Raw genomic sequence first — 22,654 nt, 5'->3', positions numbered from 1 at the left:
GGGATGATCAAATGAACACCTTACACAACGTCTCGTTGTAAGAAATGTTAATTAATGATTGCTGCGTTACATATTAGGGCACCCAGGTGGAAAAAGCTCGCCCACATCTCACCTGAGCTTTGCAGGGACACAAGTACAGTTCCCACATAGCTTTCCTAAAGGCAAATATTTCACTGTGTGATCTCTAATGAGAAATTCTGTACTGCGGCTCTTCTTCTTACCTCTATTATTACTGTTCATTATTTCTACCACATCAGCATGCTATAGAACAAGCCCCCACTAACAGACATCCCACAGACAGTTGACAAGGGTGATATGCAGCTCTGGAGTTGTGCTAAGTCCAGCATGTACATTCATGAAGCTTTGGGGTGCTCCTTTTTGGCTGCATCCCTTCTGTAAGTGGGGTTGAAATGCTCCATTCCTGAGCTGGGAGCCCCCTTCCCCTTCCCTCATAGTTCTGAAAAATTAGAAGATTTTGGTTGAGAGAGTTTGTTCCCCAGCCTTTAAAAACAGATTTGTAACATCACCTCAGATCTCTCCGAAACACAAAAAACAGCGTTCAGCTGCAAATCCAACTGCGACTTACAGAACACAACAACTAGCACTATAAACAGCAACAGCGTGAGAGGAAGGCATCCCCAGCACCTTTGCCTTTAAAATGCCAAGGAAGCAGTGGCTTTCAGCAGAACACCTTATCTGCTCTCGAGAGCTGTGACTCTTCATCCTTTCCTTATGAAGACCCAAGGGATTGCTTACTTAGCATCCACCAGAGGCAATGGATAGGGTGAGCAGTCGCTGCAGCCAGAAAAGCCCAGCACAGAGCAAAGACAACTACCTCTGCACGCAGAGACTTTGGAGCTGAATTGTGCTGAACAGGGAGCCCCTCCGGCTGTCAGAGCCATGTGCGGCCGAGAAGAGCAGCCACTTTCACTCCGCTGAAAAGCAATGCAGTAAGTGACTCTGATATTGCAGCAGGCACCGCTTCCTGAGGTTATTAAGAAGCTGAAGCCCTGCAGCTTTTGCTGCCTGAGAGACAACCTCCAGACTGGGACCGGTGTCAGGAGCTGCAGGATTTTGTTGTTGTTTCTAAATCAAGCAAAGGAATTGAGCCGATTGCAGTGACACTAAGTGAATAATTTTGCATTGTCTGTGTGTATTGCAGAGCTGTGCTTGCTGAACGGTCCTGTGCTGAACTAATGCTGCTAGGTTTGTGCCTTTTCTCTCTACTCGTGTCTGACAGCGTTTAAGCAGGGATGTTGCTTAATAACTTAATGTCAGCCTACCTTTGTGTGATCTAAATCACTACAGAGCATGATTCTATGCTTGGGTGCAAACTACAGTCTGTGTATAGTGCTGGATTTACAGGGATTGTGCCACCGGGTAGTGAAAAGCTGTGGATTGCAACTATGTGAGTGAGTGCCTTGATGAAGAATAATCCTTTTATTTTACTTTGTCAGACACAGCCCGTGTCTACTTTGGGTGGTTTGATTTCTGGTTTCAGTGTTGTTGGGTTGTTTTTTGTAGATAAATATTTATAAGCAATACTTTATCATAGTAGAGCTGTGGCTTTCCTAGGATTCGAGCACTGTGTCTCTGTACCTGCAGTAGCACAGCTTTCTGTTTGCAATGTATAGCAAAGGGAAGCACGGTTTAAAGTTTGGTTCCTCCATGGGGTTTTTTCATAGTTTGAAAGCGTTTGCAAAACAGGGGCTTGGGAAAGAATTGCAGCCTTTAAAAGAAGCTCTGTACAGATTTTAAATCAGATTTGTGCAGCTTTCAGCCTGTTAATTTAGGGGCAATTATTAAGCCGCAATCCTCTGGTTTCTTGGTACAGATTTCTTAGTGACTTATGAGAGTCCAGCTTCAGACTAACTGATTTTTGGAGAATTACTGCCATTTCTGGCTTAGGCGTGTTTACCTCCTTAACATACTAACTTCGTTTTTGACAGCAGGACACACAGATCCCAAAAGTTAGGCATTCCTTTCTTACTGCTGTGTCAACCGTCACTGTTAAATAGCCATCAGCCTCTTGTAAAAAGTACTAAAAGAAAGCAATCTTTCATTTCACAACTCGTTGTTTTTTTTTCTTTGTAAGCAGCACTTATTTTGTCACTGTAAACTACTGGGAAATATATGGAGAGTTTTTGCATTCTGAAGACAGGATTTCCCCATTGGTGCATCTGTGTCCTTTTAGTTTGGGGCAAAATTTGAACTTCTCTTGATTAAAAGGGACACTTCCCTCAAGTAAGTCAGCTGAAGCTCAGTGTCTGCTGAGAGTTATTGCAGGAATGCTGCTATAGATGTGTAATGTTTAGCCCATGGCATAGCTGAAGGCACTGAGAAATACTCCTCAATTACAGCTCTGCGTTATCACATCTTTCTGCTCATATGCCACAATTATGTCTTAAAGATTTTGTTCCTTGAGAGAAGGAAACAAATGCTGATAATGGTCTTTCCCCTGATAATGCCGTCAAGATAATTTTCTCCTTTCTACCTAAGAGAACCCTCGTGGTGTATGGTGCTATTGGGTGCGATCATTAAGGCAATGAACAAACGCTCTCCACTTGTTGTACAACTTTGAAGATGGGCAGATCTACAAGGCAGGTGAATCATGTCTGAATCTGACCTAGTCTCCTCTTCTCTCTTATCTCAGTTTCTCTGGGTTCCTTTCTGTTCACAAGCACTTGGGTGGGTGTGAAAGCTGCTCTTGTTTAAGGACCTGAGCCCACAGTTGGTGTGTTTCACCCAGCAGCAGGTTTACTATCAGTGTATGTCATCCATCTCCCTTTTCTTCATCTAGATACCCAGGAAAGCCAATAATGAATTTGGAAGTCATGGGGATTTATTATAAGATAATTCTGAATTGATTTATAAACCTAGCATTCGTTCTCTATCATGAGGAAATAGCCAAGACTTTACCTGTAAGCAGGACATATGCGAAACATATAGTTTTGGTAACATTATCATCAGACATATTCAGGTAAATTAATTGTGGTAATTGAACATGTCACTGTTTTCAAATGATTTTCTCCCAGACAAAAAAGATATGAATTGGGAGCAAAGGAAAGGCAACAAATATTGGAAAGATGCTGGGTTCATAATGAGAATCACAAGAGGAAAAAGAAAGATGATACCTGTCCTCTGGCCTTCATGCAATTCTGAATCTCTAATCAAAATGTGTTTCCTGAACTGGAACTTAGAATTATTTCCCAGATATTATTGTTCACGTCAAAATTTAAATGGAAGACATTAAATACAAAAGCTAATTTCTCAACAGTCTAGAGTAAATATATCAGTAAACAAATGTTTCCAATTCATCCTGCCTTTCAAATTGCTCTGCCAAGGGCCTTGCCTCATAAGTCAAGTTCCTTTTATTGCACTGCAATCTTAGAGAGAAGCGCACAAAGGAAAGTTTACTCATTTTAACTTGCTCTGCCAGTAATCAGTTGCAACTCAATTTAATTAACATTTAGACTACTTTAATTCATATCGCTGTCTTGCTGCCACTTATTTCTCTTGTAGGAGCATTGCCAGCTCTTCACAGTGCTAAATCTAACTGCATCATCTTGACATTTGAGCACCAGAAACAAAACTTTCAGTACAAAACTGCATTAGAGAATCACCGAATCATTACAGTTGGGAAAGACCTCTAAGGTCACATAGTCCCACCTCCCACCAATAGTGCCCGCTAAACCATGTCCCTGAGTACAACATCTACCCTTTCCTCAAACACCTCCAGGGGTGGAGTCTCCACCACTTCCCTGAGCAGCCTGTACCAACACATCACCACTCTTTCCAAATTGAACCTCCCAAATATATATGTATATACCATAGGTGGATAAACATGCTCTTTAATTTCAAAGCACAGGAAAAATGTGTCATAGTTGCAACAGAAACCAATTGCAGGCAACGCTGAGCTAAAAAATACAACATTCAGCATGTTCTCAAAGGGATAAGCTTAACTGCATTTGAACAAGAGCAGAGAATTTTTCTACCACGTTCAGTAGAGCTGTCATATTTATACAGAAGAAGAGCTTGTGACACCCAAAATGTGCAATGCCTTTTTTTGTTCAGACTATAAAAGAAAGGGCACTTTCTTTCCTTTCTGTTGTTCAAGGGTAGACTTTCTGATGGTGTCTAACTACTTAGATATGCTGCATACTAATTATTTTATTCATATGTATGAAAGCAGATGACTTGGAATCTTTGTTAAACTTATCTGCTGTGGGCATCAAGATTGAATTTAATTGGGATTTTCGGGTATACGTGCAATCTATTTTCAACAACAAAATGGCTGTGCTAAATATGACTTGCTAACACTCGTTACTAAAGCCAATTGTTTAACACTCTGTAATAGTCTCAATTCAGATTACCTTTGCCAGGCTGACTATCTTCATTTTCCTCACCCACACAAGTCCCCAGAAGCTCCGTTCCTAAAGCAGAAGTGCAATAGTGCTCAAGGAGGATTAAAGGACTAAGATCGAGTACTTCCTAAGTACCGCTGCCTGCTCCTGTTCTAAACAGCAGCTCAAAAATAACATACTTTCCAAGGGCTGTTCAAGAAGCGTAGATATGCACTCAAAATACATCCAGAAGTTGAAAGATCAGGCTTAACATTTTGCCAAGTATTCCTACAGGGCAGTTTGACCTTCAGATAGACCTCTACCACTATTCCTCTTTCTCTGAAGCTTTAGAAAAGCATTCTGACATACAGCTTTATGGTGTGTAGTTCAGTGCAATGAACTTAAAAAATTAGGCCATGAAAATACAGCTACTAATAAGCTCAGTGATCAGTGACAGACTGCAAAGCAGACATCTGATTTTCACAGAAACATCTGGAGGAAGCTCCAAATGCTCTATGCTTGGTTCTGAGTCTCCAGGACTTGGCTCGTGGAGTTTTTAATGTTCTTTTAATCTCTTTTGAACATAAATAAGAGGGAAAGAGCGTGTGAACTTTTCGAGTGTTCGCTACAACAAGAGCTTCAGAGACATGTATACTTTCTGAACGTAACTTCAACATTTCAAATCTGTTTCACCTAGCCCTGGCAAGGCTAAGCCTCTGGGGTCCTATTCACAAATACTCATAGCAGTCAGCAAGGGAAGGATTCCAAGACAGGAGGAACATCATATCCCCAGTGTGTCAGTCAGTACTTTGTTCAGAGGGAAAGACGACGAAGCAAGACAGAAGGCTGCTGAAAACACAGATGCTCACATTTCTCCCACTAGAAACAGAACAGGAATTCATTTTCTTTTATCATAAACCACAGGCTTTCTCTTATTGCTATGCTTTAGACTTTCAGTCAGGGCTTCTGGCTGTATAGAACTGCATGCTCAAGTAAATATAAACTATCTGGTGGAAACGCCTTTCCTTCATTCTCTTTCTACCTCTGCCCCATCTGTCTGATTTGTTGATTACTGAAGAATTTGCTGCATCACACCTTTAGTTTAAGCTGTAAACTGTCCAGAAGTAAGCTGATTCAGTATTGTTTTCCTGTATTGATATTCAAGTCCCCATTGTCTCTGCCAGCACCACCAACCTATCTATGACTTCTTACCAAATGACCACACCACGCCATATGTTGCAGAATTATTTCAGATTTTCACCAACTTAGATTAAAAATCAGTCCTCAGTCTGCACATGATCCAGCTGAGAGGAGGAAAAGCTAATAGTTACTATGTCATTTTTTTCTTACTTTCCTTGAAGGCACTAAGGATTTGTCACACAGAGCCTTGCCATATTGATCCCTTTACCTCTGCTATAAAGATGGATCATGCTGTCTGTGGGTCTGCCCAAGTCATTTTGTGAACCTTGTGCTTCTTTATGGGGGAAATCAGGAAAAACAATATGTCATATCAATGTGGCATATCAATTATGCACGATAGTGCAAAGAAGGGCCAATAAAGGAGAGATGCCATGGAGTTAAAACATAGGCTTGATTATACACGTTTACCAAGTGGCCCATTTACTGTGAGGTTTCCAGAGAGGTTCAGAAAGAACTGGCGCTTGGCTGGGAAGGGAGGTCACTCCAAGCTGACAGCTTGTCAGGAAAGTATCTGCCATTACAGAAGGCTCAAATAATGACAAATCATAGCAAATCATTCAAAGTCTTGAAACTCGGGAAGGGAACCCCATTCACACTTCTCATGGACTGTGTCTGTTTGCCACATGAAAGATTACTAACAGTATATTCTCTCCTGACTCAGACTCTGTCACAACTTTACAATGCTTGTGATTCTCATCTCTGTTTGCCGTGGGGATTTTCTGGATAGAAGCAGATCCTCCAGTTTGGAAAACAACTGATGCCACTTCATATCATTTTTATCATTGAGCTGCATCTCATAATGATCTTTTGAAGAGTTGTGTGAAGAATGGGAGCAGGTTGGTACTCACATTCTAGCAAGTAGAACAAAATATTTCTCCTGTCAAGGAATTTTCCCATAGCGTCCTACGTCGGGTCTTGATCCAGCACACAGCAATGAGGAGAGTCCTAGTGTCTCTGGATCAGAACACAGCAGACTTCCATTAAAGGCAGATGAGAATGCTGTTAGTAATCAACAACTACTTGCATTTGCAAAACTTATCGTTTTGTGGAGCAAAAGATGTAAAGGAGCACAAACAAACCTGACCTTGCAATCACTCACCTTTGTGAGCAATTCTCTCTTTTGCAAATAGGCAGCCTCTCATCAGTGCCTTTATTTGTTTAAGTCCATGCAGATACATTAAAGATTTATAATAGAGCTGTTACAGGCAATGAAGGAAATTGTGCGTCACCCTTTTGTTTTCTAATAGAGGTTTGATTTAAACTATGAGGTACAAAGGAAGGAATATTTTAGAAGAGGAATGAAAACATAGTGCAACCACAAATAAAATCTGGTCATACAGCTTAAGCAGATAAAACGACTTTTGTCATGAAGAGACACTGTGCCTCAATGGTATTTTGTATCAGAGCTTCCCAGACTGGGGTTGGTTGAATCTGTTTCTTTAGACACCCTCGGATCTCCAAATGTAGCTGGAGCACACCAGAAAATGGGTGAAAATATGAGCATCTCTGAACAAAATGAAAACAAACAAAACCAGTACATCAAGATTTGAAAAGGAAATAAAAGCAACATAGCCTCCACAAAGTTCCTTTAAGCAATATTTAGTACAAAGCATCTATTACCTTTAATCTGTGAAGAAAATAAGCAATGGGGTCACCTCCGTGGGTCCCAAATGGATATACCTGTCTCTATTGGTGAAAGCAACTGAACATTTCAACAAGCAGCTGAGAGGGCAGGGTATATTTTTTTACTTCATTTCAAGCTTATCTGACAAGACTTGTACAGCAAGCAGTCACAGGGATGGCTGAAATCAGTGTTTCTTTCTAAAACCATCCCCTGATGCTGTGACTGATTTTAAAAGGTTACTGCCTAGATCTCGGGAAACTACAGAAACTGTCACTGTCCATAACAAGAAAAGCTAAAATATCAGTAACTCTCAAGGGGAATTTTATATGCATGTACACACACACAAATGTAAAGCTTGAGGTTCATCTTTGGGGTTTCTGCCAGCTGCCCATTAAAAGAACTGACAAGAAGAACTGGAGAACCACTGAAACCCACAAGCAACACAAAATTCTAATTGTTACAGATTAAATGCAGAAGAGGTTGGAGCAAGAGGTGCAATCTAAGTCAATAGATTCTCTGTACGTTCTGCTCTAGCTAATGTTAGGGTGTAAATGCACCGAGCACAGAACACATTGTTCCCCCTCTCCTGCCACATCTAGTTGATGCAATAGGGCAAATTTCTGCCCTTAAAGATCCCCTGGAATCACTTGAACACCACATTTGGTTTAAAAGCTCCCTGATACACAGCTGAGGATAAAGACTTCAGACACTGATCTTCCTGCCAGCTCCTGTTCTTTGCTCCTGACTGGGAGATCACCAATGCAGATAAGCACAGCCCATTTTCCTTAGATCTACTCTCCCTCATTCTCTTCCCTCTTTGGCAAGGCTCACTTTTTCCTCTCCCTGCTGCTATTTATATATTGAGATTTCATTCCTTTAAACACTATGCTGCTCCTCTGCCATTATCCAGCCTCAAGGGAAAGACCTGTGTTTTCATGGACAGTTTAGTGTTTAAGCAGCAGTCACTTCTACTCCAGAGTCCACCCCACAATGTGTACTTCTCATTATCTGCACAGTTGGGGAACAGAACTGGGTTAAACAAAGCTGGCAAAATATGGTTCAATTAATTCCATCCTCTGTTTCATGCAGTTTGGTGTGTGGCCTTGTAAATGTTTTGGCCATCCCAAGTGAAGGATCAGACCTAGATGGAATAAGAGGTCATTACAGGTGAAGAGACTGGACTTCTGCATAGGGTTAAACCACTGTATCTCTCTTCTTTCCCATAAAACGCCTGGCTCACTCATTCCTTGTCTGCTCCTCCCCGACATTCTCATGCTGCTTATAATCAGACTAATGAAAAACACAGCTTTTAAAACATCACTCATATCCTCCTGTGTTTTGAGTATCTGGACTGGCTGTATGTGTACTAGCTGATAAGTCTATGTATTGCTTCCAAATAGGACCAGCCATGCCATTTATTTACCATAGAGTCACCGTTGCTATCTTAGCAATCCTGTTCCATACTTTTAAATATGCTGAAGTGATGCCACTGGGCAGCTTGGTATGAGAAAACCTCACTGGATTTTCCTTAGTTAAAATTCACATTAGTTATAGTTCAAAACTAAACTTGAAAGACTGTCTATAGAGCAAAACACAGCAGGTAACTTCCAAAGATACATGAGCTCCATTGCTGGCTGTCTCAAAAAATGTAACCCTACCAAGTTATGAGTGTTAGCCTACAAAACGTTCCCTACCATACCATGGCAGTTGCTGCCATATTATATGATAGAAATAGCTGAAAGTTACCAACATGAACTTTGCTAGGAACAGCTCTAGCACAACTTTGCCACCTTCTTATTCAGGTGAATGAAGAGTTTGCCTTTGAAACTTCCAACCTCTAGGAAACAGAAGTCTTTCTAGTGCACTTCAAAGCCTTGGCCAACTGGAAGCAGGCTGTATAGGAAACTGCTATAGAATCCATTTGGAAGCTGACTCTAGCACAATTCAAATAAATGAATTTGGCATCTAAAAAGAAGTTTAGTGGAGTCAATGCTTTCTAAGCAGGGTACAGAGAGAGATTTGGCAAGGTTTGTGCATATGTTATCAGCATTTTACAAAAGGGTAATCCCAGATCTTCTATATCTCTAACACTTCTCGGTTTGCAGGTGGATGGTTTGAACAGTGCTGTCTAGACTAGGCCTCAGTCTTTCTGCAGGCAGATGAGTGTTAGAGACCATCAGAATATACACACATGCAAAAAAAACCCCTTATTTTTCTCTAACCTGTGCTTTTCTGCACTCCCTCCAACCCCCAAACTGAAGGGAAAGCTCTTATGTGAACAATTGTCAGAGAATTAGCATGGGAATGTTGAGAAAAGGAATAATTATGCCTGCTTCAGGTTATTCAAGCTAAAACAGCTTTTTAAAGTAATTTTTGGGGAAATTGAAATCAACGGCGGTTGGCATCACGCTCAGAACATTGCCTTGGGACAGTGAAGCACATAAATGCTTTGCTGATATTTTGGATGCAGCACAGGAGAATTTTCCAAGTGATTTTCCATCTCACAGCAGAAAAAAAAAGATGTTACTTCAACCTTAAACAATTTCTTATTTACTTGTGGACATGTATTCACAGCTTAAGCAAGCATCTGCAAAACATGAATGCCTACAGCACTTTTTAAAATTAATAGCAGAGAAGGAAATAACACCGGCACTCTCAGCAGTATTTTATCTGTTGGATTTGGTAAGAATGGGCTGCTCTGTATAAAACAAAGTCTTGCTTCCCTATTTGTGTAGGGATCAGAATGGATGTCTTTTGCTTTTTATCCTGACAATTCATTCCTGTAAATCTCCTTCTGCTCCTACATTAAAACCGAGGGCTCAGCTGAGAGCTCACAATTCAATCAAGCCATCAGTACACTTAGCAGAATGCAATGTAGCAAGTCACCCCACAAACTATCAAACAAACCATCAACAGCAGCAATCTGTAGTAGCTCACCTACTACCTTTTATTCCTTAAAACGAAAAACACCCAAAGACTTATTTATTACTGTGCCTTCTTTCCTTCTTTCTCTGTTCCATTGCAAGTTATGTCTGTTCATACTGAATTCCTGATATGCAAAACAGTCGACGGGTTTGTTCTGAAGAGATCCTTGGTATTTTACAGTGGTGAGCACTTGAGCTGCATGCATAACTGCGTGACTGGAGGGTGTTGGGAGTCTAAGCACATCCCAGTTAGTGAAGTACCACGGCAGAGATTTGAGATGGGTCAAGTGACCTTGTTTTGGGATACGTAGGATTCCTCAAAATGGCTCAATGTCAACAGATAACATATTCTTGAATGCAAAGCACGTGGTATCACAAAGCCTTGGGCCCCATCCAACCTGGCTTTGAACACTTCCAGGGATGAGGCCCCCACAGCTTCTTCAAGCAGACTGTGCCATGGCCTCACCACCTCTGCACAAAAAGTTTCCTCCCAGCGTGTTGTCTGAGTCTCCCCTTCGTTTAAGAGTCTCCCCTCTTTCAGTTTAAGACCATTCCCCCTTGTCTTCTCACAATCTACTGTGCAGACAGATTTTCTATGGGGAATTTCCACTCTATCAAAAACTTCATGTCCAAACAATACACTGAGTCTCATTCTAGCAGAGTAAAACACTAGCTGCCCCCTATCCCATGAGGCAGTGCCTTGTTCATTGGATAGGGCAGCATCACCTGAATGACCCGGTTATTTTTCAGAGAGGAAGAGGCTATATTGGAACAAATTCTTCCCAAAATGCCAACTGCAGCTACTCTGCTCTCCCAGTTCCTCTTTCTTTGTCATGAGATCCAACACAACATCTCACTCACCAAATATTTGGAAAACTGAGTAAGTTAGAGTAGGAAAAGTTTATCTCGCAGCTCTATTTAATTCACTAGGTTTGCTGAGAGAATAGGATTTTTGAACAGCAGCAGACATTGTAATTGTAAGCAGGCATTAATTTTATTATGCAACTTCCCAACTGCACCTTACTGAAATATCTAGAAGTTCTACTGCACCAAGAAAGTCAGCAGTTTAAGCCATAAAATAGACTAATAACACCATGGGAAAAATAAGAATACCTGTTCCTTCAAAACATTTTGAGTGATTAGACTCATTTTCAATCTTTCCCACGCACGATCTATTATTTACCTCCCACCTTTCGTGATATTGGCAAGCAACATCTTTGTATTCTAAACTTTTGTTTTCCTTCATTATTGATGAGCTTCTCTTGAAAATAATGGATTTTTGCAAAACGTCTCTGCAAGAGAGATCAGTGAACAGGAGCAGTTCCTTCAGATTGCTGTGCCAGTTCTCCCGAGCGCAATGCCGTGTCACTGCTGCTATTAAACACATTCTTGCCTTGAAAGCAAAATCAAAGAGAATTTTAAAACAGCGAATAAAATTATGAGGCCAGACAAGTGGCAGTGGGGAAAACCAGACACTATCCAATAGTCACTAGGAGAAATGAAATAACAATTAGGCTCTCTAAATTGTGATGCAAGGATCTGGACATTCTCTCCCATTTTTGTCTCATCACGAAATAAAACTCAGTAAAATCTCTAACCAGAAACTTATGTCAAAGGAGAATGTGGATAATACTTTTCTGGGGGGCATTTTTCACACATTAGATAACTATTGCTTGTTTTTTCACTTGACCTCTTTCTATTGTCTTCATGAGTTGGCTGGCCTAACTAAGGCCCCAGTGCAACCAGCATGGAACCAGAGCGCCCTTCTCTCTGTCCATGAAAGCTGACAGCTCCCCTTCCCTCTTCTACCCTACAACATAGGAAAGTATATATAATCAATTTCTATTTACCAAATAGCATTTCCCAACAAATTTCCACACAGGCTGATGTTGTTTTCCCTGCTCGAGCGGTGCAGCAATAACAAATACATCTATTATTCATTAAATGACATCAATGTGCATTAATATGCATCAGCATTTCTGAACGGCATTCACATCGCGATGATACAATTCATTTCTCGCCCCATTTGCCATATTAACAGCTAAACATTATAGCTGGTGGTTTAAACTTTGAAGCTCTCAATATCTGCTGAGGGTGAGACAAGAAATTTAAGGCCTTTGCTGAAAATTTCAGTCTGTGGTTTTGCCTGCAGAGCTCAAGCACGTCAAGGCATCTGTTTGCCAGCTACCTCTCAGCTTGTCAACGTCTCATGAAATCATTAAGATTGGAAAAGACCACTGAGATCACCCAGTCCAACCACCAAACCATCCTCACCATGCCCGCTAACCATGTCCCTCAGGGCAGGATTTGTGCAAAGCAACCACAAATCCTTACAAAATCAGAATATATTTTTCTAGACGCTTCATATACATTTTCAGACAGAATAGAAAATCACTTCGGTCAGAGCTGAGCCCATAAAGAGAAGCTTTTCCTTTAAAAGGGAAATGTTTTAATGCTACAGAGATCAGTTTTCCCACATTTTAACTTAAGATTAATAAAATTTATGAACCTCAGATGATGGAAGATGTGGAAAAGGAGCTTTCTAAAGTTAAGGGCAGTCCACAGATAGATGCCCTAGTCTGCATTTGCATTGTTTTGGGGGTTTGTCTGTTTGTTTTTGTATATACAGACAGAAAAAAAGAAGAAAAAGGAACATAAAAGGAAAGAGTAATCAAGAGAACTCACTCTCGTGGTTTTCTGTGCCTGCTGCCTGGAAGCAAGTCTTAGTATTGCTGCATTAACTGACACTGTGGTCCCAGCCTACATTTGCAATATGGAGAGCTCTGCATAGCATTTTCCTGGCTGCCACTGTATGTCGAACTAGATGGAAGATGATTTATGGACTTGGTTGTTTATAAGAACAGAATTATGCATAGTTCACAGTGTCCCAAATAATTCTTTAAGGTTCCAAAGTTTGTGTAATTCTGTGTTACCATAGTTTTATGCTTGCATGAAATCAAAATAATATGAAATGAACTACTGAAGCAGAATGCATAGGAAACCAAAACATAGTGCAGTGGGAAGTGAAATGAACCATATCAGCCCTGGAAGCCATGTAGAACCACCAAGTTTCATTCCCAGTTAATGTTTAGTGCTTCCAGTAAAATACTCCCAGATTGTTTTCTTGTCACCAAGTGCAGTATTTGGCCAAATATAACTAGAAATTGTCCTGCAAAGTTTAGAGTATAAGCAAATTAAAATGAAATCTAAATGTTTTCTCTCCTTAAAAGAGGAGTGCTTGAACCATCCAACCCACGTTGCATCCCGGTAAACAAAAAGAGAAGGATTCTTCACTGATTTAAAAACAGGATGCATTGCAATAAACAATGACGGTGGGATACTGTATTCTTTAAACAGCACAGCAAAGATGAGGACCCATTCCTGAAAGAGGTTCAGAAGTTATACAGACATTGCAATTGAAACTTGAAGCAATACATCACAGATATGCAGAATAAGGCTAGTAGTGAATGCACAAATCCACTGTTAATGTTTTCACATACTGTATATCTCCCAAATACGATTGTGGAACTCTAGGTTTTTAGAGGATTATTCCCATGGGTCTCTACATGCTGCCTTCCAAGTCCTGGCAATGACAGATCTGCCATGCATGAATTTCAGCAGACCCTAAGAGCTAAGGCTGCTTTTGTCGTTTACTATCCCTACAGTTAGACACTTCAAATGGGAAATGAATCTATTTGTTGTGACTCTGGTCAGAGGCTTATTACAAAGAGTTTTCCTTTGATATGTGAGGCATAGGATACCTCCAAGTATGGGATAGGATTTGCTATTCAGTTACACAATGGAAAAGTCCAGTGTTTGTAAATGAAATGATATTTAAAAGAAGAATTAGGAAGTGTCCCATATTAAGGAGAAAAGCCTTCCAAGATGGATTTCTATCTACTTGGTCCAAGTCCACAGTTCGTTAATGGTTTTATAAGCAGCAATGTTTTTGTACTGCAAAACAAATTCCCATGGATCTGACTTTCTAATGAATGCTATGTCAGGCTTGCCGCATACTTGCTTAATTATTTACTCTGACCTTCCCTCCACGAAACATTCAGGATGACAAACTTCCATTTTACCAGCTGCTTAGGTGCAATTCTAAAGTACTTATGATGTCAAAGACTTTGTATTAATTTACTAAGCAAGTTATTTCCAGCCTTCTTTTCCCCAATTTTGCCTAGTCAGCGTAGATTTATGAATTGTGAAGTTTTTTCTTGGCTCAATCTGACATCCTTTGTCACATGGATTTAAATTAATTTATACTCAGTAACCATGTCTTTCCCAAAGGTCGGTGTTTCTTGAGATTTGAGGAAATAACTTTCATTCCAGGGAGAATTTCAGATAAATGCATTCGTTTTTAAAGTTGGAAGATTTCTTCCTTCTTGTAATTAGCAGCACTCCTATTTTCACAGAATCACAGAATGACCTGGGTTGGAAGGGACCTCAAGGATCATGTAGTTCCAACCCCCCTGGCCTAGCAAGGCCACCAAACATACGTCTTTACTAGATCAGGTTGCCCAGAGCCCCGTCCAACCTGGTCTTGAACACCTCCAAGGACGGGGCATCCACAACCTCCCTGGGCAGCCTGTTCCAGGACCTAACCACTCTCCTAGTAAAGAACTTCCCCCTAACATCCAACCTAAATCTTCCCTCTTTTAACTTAAAACCATTTCCCCTAGTCCTGCTATTATCAGCCCTTCCGAAGAGTTTGCTCCCCTCCTGGGAGTAAGTTCCCTTCAGGTATTGAAAGGCTGCAATGAGGTCACCCCGCAACCTTCTCTTCTCCAGGCTGAAACAAACCCAACTCCCTCAGCCTGTCCTCATAGGGGAGGTGCTCCAGCCCCCTGATCATCTTCGTGGCCCTCCTCTGGACCCTTTCCAAAATCTCCATATCTTTTTTGTACTGAGGGCTCCACACCTGGACACAGTACTCCAGATGGGGCCTCACAAGAGCAGAGTAGAGAGGGACAATCACCTCCCTATCCCTGCTGACCACCCCTCTCCTGATGGAGCCCAGGATCCCATTTTCTGCCTTTCCATTCAATAATAGGAGGTAGAGGTTGGAAGGAGAATTATTGTGTACAGCACAAAGACTGAAGTGTACAGAATAGTCTAGTTGTCAACTAGCAAAACAAGCAAGTACTTAGAAAATGCATTTAAATCTGACTGTATTATTTGGATTTAGGTTAAAAGTCAAAGACAAAGGAACAGATTGGCTCCTAAATCCTGCTTAAGCACCTCTGTTCTCATTGAAGTCAGTGAGAAGTTAGGATTTAAGAATCTAAATGCAATTAAATGTCTCAGCTCACTTCTTGGGGCTGCCCTAGGAACACATTAAAGTTATGTGTGTATTTAAGCCTTCACATGAAAAATTCATTTCAAATAGTTCAGAGCAAACATCTAAAATTAAAATATTAACCTTGACTGTCTTATAGTTGCAAATCAAATTTATTTTGACAACGGGTTAACATAAGACATGGCTCAGACAGAGAGCCTGGAGCTAGTTGGGTTGTGTGGTTTAATGTTATGCCATTAAAAGACAAAACCTTGAGCTGTTGTCTTTCTAATGTATATGTTACAGTTTTGCCAGAATTCTGTTGTTGCCTAAGTGCCAGCAAACTGGAGCAGTTGCCATGCTGCTTCATGGAACATCGCTTATTAAAGCAACGTTTATTTAGTCTGCTTAAAGGAGGTGGGTTCAAACGCCAAGCTGGTATTGCTATGATGATTATGCTATTATTTTTTTCTGCTTATTAATACTGAGCAACCTGTACTGCAGCCAACTTCAAGACACTTCAGAAGTACACTTCTCGTTCTTTGGCTGGAGAACAAAAGCCTTCGTTCTAGACAAGGGTAGGAGAAATAATATTTTCATTCTAGGACGCTACCAAAAACTGCCTTCTCTTGGATCTTCCACGCACAGGTAGAGATAATAATCTTGATTTTACCGTGAGATATTCGATTCTATTTTTGGCCACGTCTGACAAACAAAATATAAGCCAACCTTGCATCAGAACAGATGGAGTCCCAAGTCTGAATATCCCATGGAGGAAAAACTCAATTCCTGGCTACATGCTTGTGTAATGCAACGCACTGCTTACCGTGATAAATTTGGATGTGATCTTCTTCACGTTACTAACTTGGAATAAATGATTTTTCCACCTGTCCATCCAAAATTATCCATCCTTCTCCCCATCCATCAGGAAGTCTGACTCAGAGAAGAGAACCAGAGCTCTCTTCTATCCTGATGCCATTCAGTAACACTGTGCTGAACTAAATCCGGAATAGAAACAGTCTTTGGAAGCTATTTTAATCAATTAAGAATAGTTAGACCCATTACCATACGGTTACTGTAGTCTACTTATTATGCATTTAAAATGCAATTATGAACAGGAAAATAATGACCTCTTTATACTCAAGTGAATTAAGTCTATATCTCATCTGCATTCAGACTCCCAGCTGCTCGCTGACTGAAGCAGATCCTGTTGGCTTTTGCATCCAGCAGCAATGCAGCAGCACTGTATGTAAGGGAAGGGAGGGTGGTGGGAGCTGGGAACACCTCCTGGCTCCTGGGTTATCAGACTGCTCCAAGTGCCAGCACAGAATCATTCCTGGGATGGTGATTCATGAGTTAGGAAAAAACATAGATCCAGTTCCCAAGCTAAGGTCTGCAGGGTTAGAAAAGCAATCTTGTTTCTCAAGCTTAAAAAAAAAAAACAACTTTTAAAATAAGGCAGAAGGAAAGAGAGCCAGGTTTTAGAGTCACTTACTATAGCAACTATTGTTTGCAATTGTTGGTTATCCAATGGAGTGGGGGGAGAGTGACAAGGGTGAAGGAGCACATCATGGGGGATTTTTTCTGAGCATATAAATAGGAAATCATTGTACTTTCACTGGGAGAAGTGAATTTGCAGGAGAAGCAAGTTACTATTCTTTGAGATGCACCTGACCTCAGTGACTGAAACACTTTCACCAGCCAACAAAGCACATCTGAAATGCAGGATACTGCAGCAAACAAACACTGGCTAAGTGGCACTAGTTAAAGCTGCTTGCTATCATAATTACCCTTGTCAGTAAGACCTTAAGCAGAAAGAAGTTAAAAATCACAGAATTGTAGGGGTTGGAAAGGACCTCTAGAGATCATCAAGTCCAACCCCCCTGCCAAACAGGTTCCCTACACCACGGTAGGAGAAGTCCCTACCCCATAGTTCAGCTGATATAAGTAGCAGAGTGGTGGTCAAGAAGGATGTCCCAGAGTTCTTACAGGCAGACCTGGACTTGTTCCTAACCACTGCACTTACACTGTCATTTGACAGAGATATATTCATACACCAGCTACATTTCACCACGAGATTGCTAATAGAGTTTCAAGGTTAAGTTCATAAGAAACCTGGCAAATGTTTTAATTGCTATCCGCTGCAGTAGGTCACCAAGAAAAAACTACTGTAGAGCACTGAGGATGCTGTTCCTAGTTTTAGAGGGGCATTAATCTGGTACAAAACAGTCTACAAGGACTTGAAACCACAGTGAAGAGCTGTCACTATAACTTAGAATTTCAGTAGATGCCGAGGGGATATCCTGAACACCATTCTTTGAGGTGAAACTTGTTGCCCACCTTAGGATTTCATGTACCTTGTATATTATGTCAACACTTCCCACTAAAAACTGCATATCAATAGAAACGGCCATACTGGATCTCAGGTAATTACTGGCACTTCTTTTGCCAAGTCAAAGCCCTGCTTGGATTTCCTTCTGAAGGAAAAGAGTTTTATTAGTTGGCAGATGAGGGGAGGTGACACCAAGGGGAATTTGTTTGTAGAATGCAATGTTCCATCAGAGCATCCTTTCTGGCAGAATGGCTTTCCTCAAAGACAAAGTTCAGCAGTGCTTCCTGAAACTGTTAGCTCTCAGAGCTGCCTTAGGTTTTATGGAGGCTTTGGAAATTGTGCCTGTTGTATCTGTCACTGCATAATATGGGGGATGCCAAGTGCAGACTGTCAGTCTTTATGACCCACTGACTCCAGATAGAGGTCTTGGAGATGCAAGCTTTGCTTAACCTTAATCACTTGTAGCCTCCCTTTCCCACCTCACTGACCACATGAGCAATGCCTGACCACTGCCATACCTATCAGAAAATAATTACTCTTATTGCACCATCTTTTGCGGGATGATATTGGTCAAGCAACTCAAAAATCCAAAAAAAACACAAGGTTAAAGTGAAGCAATCAGACTTCTCTACCTGCCCACAAGCCATCTGAAGCCAATGCAGTTTTTATGAAGCATTTTATTACCAGCAAATAGATCTAGATATCAACTCACTCACTACCAGTCTAATGTTTACAGAACTAATGTAATTCAGGGGTGCTCACCATCAAGTAAATGCAAGAAAAACATTATTCTCTGCTAGGAAAAAGTCATTCAAGGAAGAACGCAATGCACAGATCATATTTTAGCCCGCCCATAAAGTCCTATTTTCTAGCTCAATGCTGTACATCTCTCTGCTTTTGAAAGGTCTGCAGTTACAATGCTCATTCAACCCAGGATAGATGTCCTGGGCAGCTCTAACATAGGAGTCCCATTATTTACTCAGTATATCAGTGTAGGGCTGCTGACCTCAGTAACACTACATGCATCAGAGCACTTATGAGTAGGCTCCAACCTCTTTGTCACACTGTCTTCTCCAGCAACAAACCAAAGCACGTCTCTCCTACTCAGAGGCTTGGTACACACAGAAACCGAATTCTATGGCAGTCTCATTGCTGTCTGCTTCCTGCTCTCCAAAAGCTGTGGGTGCATATTGAGTCATACAGAGATGACTGACTAAATCTCAGTTTGCAAAGCAGGCTTAAACAGAAAACTCAGTGTTGACTGCGATGCAGTGTTGGAGGCTTCAGTGAGTAGAGGATCTTCCTCCTATCTTGCTTAATCTATCAGCCTGTGGGTTTATCTTGAAAAATAGATCATATATTATGAATATTCAGAAGTCTTAACTTGCACCTGTACATGCCAGAAAACACATGGGCTGAAGGTGCACACAATAGGATTGTAGTTGTGAACATAAACAGATCTTTAAGGGGGTCTTATTACACCTACCCACCCCTTACACAGGTAGTCTGAGCTCTGCCTATTCTCTCCTCCATTCTTCATCTTTTGCAGAGATCTCATTTCACGTCAACGTGGAACAAAAATACATTTTAAAAAAAATCACATTTTATTGAATTTAAAATCATTTCTTCCCCAGACAATGCAACCTACTCACTCCTCACATTAACATGTGGTGACAAGGGAGAAGATAGTTGGCTTCTTTATTTTTGTGAATCAGCTAATGCCAGAAACACTGCAAAACTGATGAGCACTAGTTGCCCTTGCTTGCTTCTGAGAAGCGAGCCAAAACTCTGCTTGAGGAAAGCTGACACAAGAATAAGAGTCATTTCTGAACCTGGCACTGATGTAATTTCAGCAGGTAGAACTGCAGCTGAGCAACTGGAAAGCCAGTGTTGTTTTGGGCTACATGTTCTGTCCTTCCAGATGCTCCCAGACTCAGCTGTGGCATATTGAGCTGGTGGGAGATTTGGAGTTGGTCCTATCCATAACACTCAGCACTAGGATCACCTAGAAGATCTCAGCACAGAAAACAATTCAAGGAGATTATAAGAGCACCTCACCCAAAAACAATTTCAGATCTGTATTTGCACAGATATGAAAGTTCACCTAAGAAAAAAGTTATTCTTTTTTAAATGAGGAATATCTGCAGTCCAGATGGCTCCTACCCTAGTACAGATCTTAATATGGATCCACAATGAACAAGACAAATACCAACCACAGGTCTGGCAGAGACTCACTGGGACTCATCTCACCTTGATATTCATAGTACATACAGAGCTGCATGAGTTAAGTTTCCTTTCACGCATGAAAAGCTTTTGAGGAATCTCATTATTGTGCTGCATACATATATAAAAAGAGACAATTAACCTAAAAGCAAAGAGCAGGTCCTTTGGGAAACTATATCTTTTTTTCTTTTATTAAATCATTTTCCCCACTTACCAGATGTGCGATTTGGTACATCTCAAACATATTCCTCCTCACCTACCTTCCCAAACTAAAGAGCCCCATCCTTGGGTCCTTTCAAAGCAGCTGATAATCTTATTGCTTACTTTAATAATTTTAGAGACAAAGCCAGGGCAAGAAGTAATAGCTTTAAGTTGCAGCAGAAAAAGTTCAGATTAGATATCAGGAAAAGTCTTCTCCAAAAGAGTGGTGATGCATTGGCACAGGTTGCACAGGAAGGTGGTGGAGTCACTGTCCCAGAGGTCTTTAAGGACCATGGGGATGTGGCACTGAAGGTTATACTTTAGAGTAGTCACAGGCATGGGTTAACAGCTGGATTAGGTGATCTTAGTGATCTTTTCCAACCTTAACAATCCTGTGACTCTATTTCTTAGCCCACTGATTTGCTTTTGAATTTCTAGTGATCCCAGCCCATCAGAAACCAAAATAACACAAGGTGTCTAGAAGCAGAAAATCATTATTATTCTCAAGACATTCAAACATGTTCAGGAGTCAGTGTGATTCCTGCAAAGAGGAAAAGACCTTCAAACTGCTGAGTCAGTTCAGGCAAATCATCATTTCTCCCTGTATATTATACTTGCTTGAAAGTGTTCCTTGTGGCTAATGGTGCATTAATAAGCTTTTGGATGTGTAGGACTGTTTGATGCCACGCCAGAAAAACAGCCTTTTATAAATTGAACATGTACAAAGGTTCTGGCAGTCTGATTCCCAATGACCCACTGACAAGATACTGATGTAGCTGAAGATGTGGAGATGGAATGTAATTACACACAATCATTTTAATCAAGGGCTACATTTCCAATAACCTGCTGAAGTGACAAATAAAACAACACTGGGCTGTAATACATGGCAGGAATCAAAGCTCCTTTGGTGCAATCTTAATTAAAGAGCAGCTCTGACTACAGGCTTTACAGAATAGTCAATGAGTTACCAGCTGAGGAGAGGCTTTCTTGATTTGATTGAATGGCTGCATGTGTATTTAGAGAGCACAATCAGGGGGAAAAGAAAAAAAAAAGCAGAAAAGAAGAAAAAAAAGCAGAATCACAGGATAAAACTCAGAGCATAACCTGTGATTGGTTTGCAGTTTGAGTTGAGAGGAAGGGAGGGAGTGATACAGCACCAACCATCCCCAATAGCTCCAAGCACAAAGCTGCAGACAAAGCCATTGCTTTGGGTGCCTGAGGGCTGCAGAGTTGGTGGTGATCAATGGAGAATGCCCCAGAAACAGGGGTGAAGAGGAGGGCAAGAGTACTTGCATGGCTTCACCCCAGTCAGGCAACCTTCAGTGTCCATCTGTTCTAGTGGGAACTAAGTCAATATTCTGACCGCCTCCTGCCACCAAAGCACATTCAAAAAGTAACTAATTGCTTTACCACTCTCAAAGATCATTTTTTATTTGTCTTTGATTAATTAAAAACTGTGTTTTACTCCCATCCATCTGGCACACCTCAAAACATATTAACTGAAAGATATTAGAAATTCCTAAGTTTGCTTCGCTGTTTCTCTCTCTTCTCACACTAACATTGTGACCAGCCACAGAGGCCAGCAAGTTTAAAGGTGTTTACATGGGCTGTCCATTGCCAGCCACCCTTAGTGCCCAAATAATAGTCTTGGATGCATTTGATTTGCTGGTAGAGATAGAGCCCACGTGTCCTATGAAGGACAACAGGGACCACACACAGCTGGGACAGGCTGAGGACCCTGGCTGAGCCTCACTCCTCTCAGCCATCCATCCTTTTGTCCAGCCTCGCTTGGTGACACACAGAATTCAGAAACTGCTCTATTTGTTACCTGCAGAGCTGGAGACCAAAGTTCAATTACCCTTAAATTCTTATCAGGATCCTTCACTCCTGCCAGTGCTGTCATGGAAATGTAATACATGTCCTGCCTCAAGGTTTTGGTTCAGTTGTAATAGAAATCATCTGGCCCCTCTGAAGGAAAATGCAATCCATCCCCACTGGGAGACAGCTGAAAATATCATCTATCTGGATGCCAGCTGGATCCTCATCACAAAGCTTTTGTGCAGTGTTCATGCATGGATCTGCACAAAAAGGGAGTCTGAAAACTGGAAGGTTTTCTGTAGTGTTGAACTGTATCCTCACACTGATTCCAGAAGGTGCTCCAGGCACTCAGCATCTCTGAAAATGGGCTCATTCTCCCAGTTCTAATAGCTGAGACAGGAAAAACCTCTCAAGGGAACAAAAACGAGCAACAATATTTCTACTTCTCCTGTTGGCAAATTATAACCAGAATCAGCCAACATGCTGCAACAAATCTGGCCTTCCTGCTGGAAGGGCTGACAGCAATGAGCTTCCTGATGCCTCCCATAACACAGAGCTCTGGAACATCCCTGACACACACTCACTTCAGGTCAGCTGGAGGTGCCCAAAGCCAGCTTGGATGGGAAACCTGGCAGCCTGGTGTAGTGGGAGCAACCAGCCCAGGACAGAGGGCTGGGATTCAGTGTTAAGATCCCTACCAATCCAAGCATT

At 41.3% G+C, this 22,654-nt stretch overlaps 1 protein-coding gene across 3 annotated transcripts in view; it reads left to right on the top strand.

The window, feature by feature from the left end:
• Positions 1-803: 803 nt before the first annotated feature.
• CTXND1 (cortexin domain containing 1) overlaps positions 804-22,654 on the top strand; it is a 32,915-nt gene continuing 11,064 nt past the window's right edge. The window contains exons 1-2 of one of the 3 annotated variants that reach the window (XR_011904892.1): positions 829-950; positions 1,163-1,206. The gene's annotated coding sequence lies outside the window, so the exon portion shown is untranslated. Of the gene's footprint in view, positions 951-1,162; positions 1,207-22,654 lie in introns of all 3 variants that reach the window. The other 2 variants (XR_011904893.1, XR_011904891.1) reach the window with 2 other exon arrangements.

Source organism: Excalfactoria chinensis, chromosome 10 (genome assembly GCF_039878825.1).
Source record: "Excalfactoria chinensis isolate bCotChi1 chromosome 10, bCotChi1.hap2, whole genome shotgun sequence".
NCBI lineage: Eukaryota > Metazoa > Chordata > Aves > Galliformes > Phasianidae > Excalfactoria > Excalfactoria chinensis.
The sequence above is the reverse complement of the archived record's forward strand: the minus strand, read 5'-3'. Positions and strand labels throughout refer to the sequence as shown.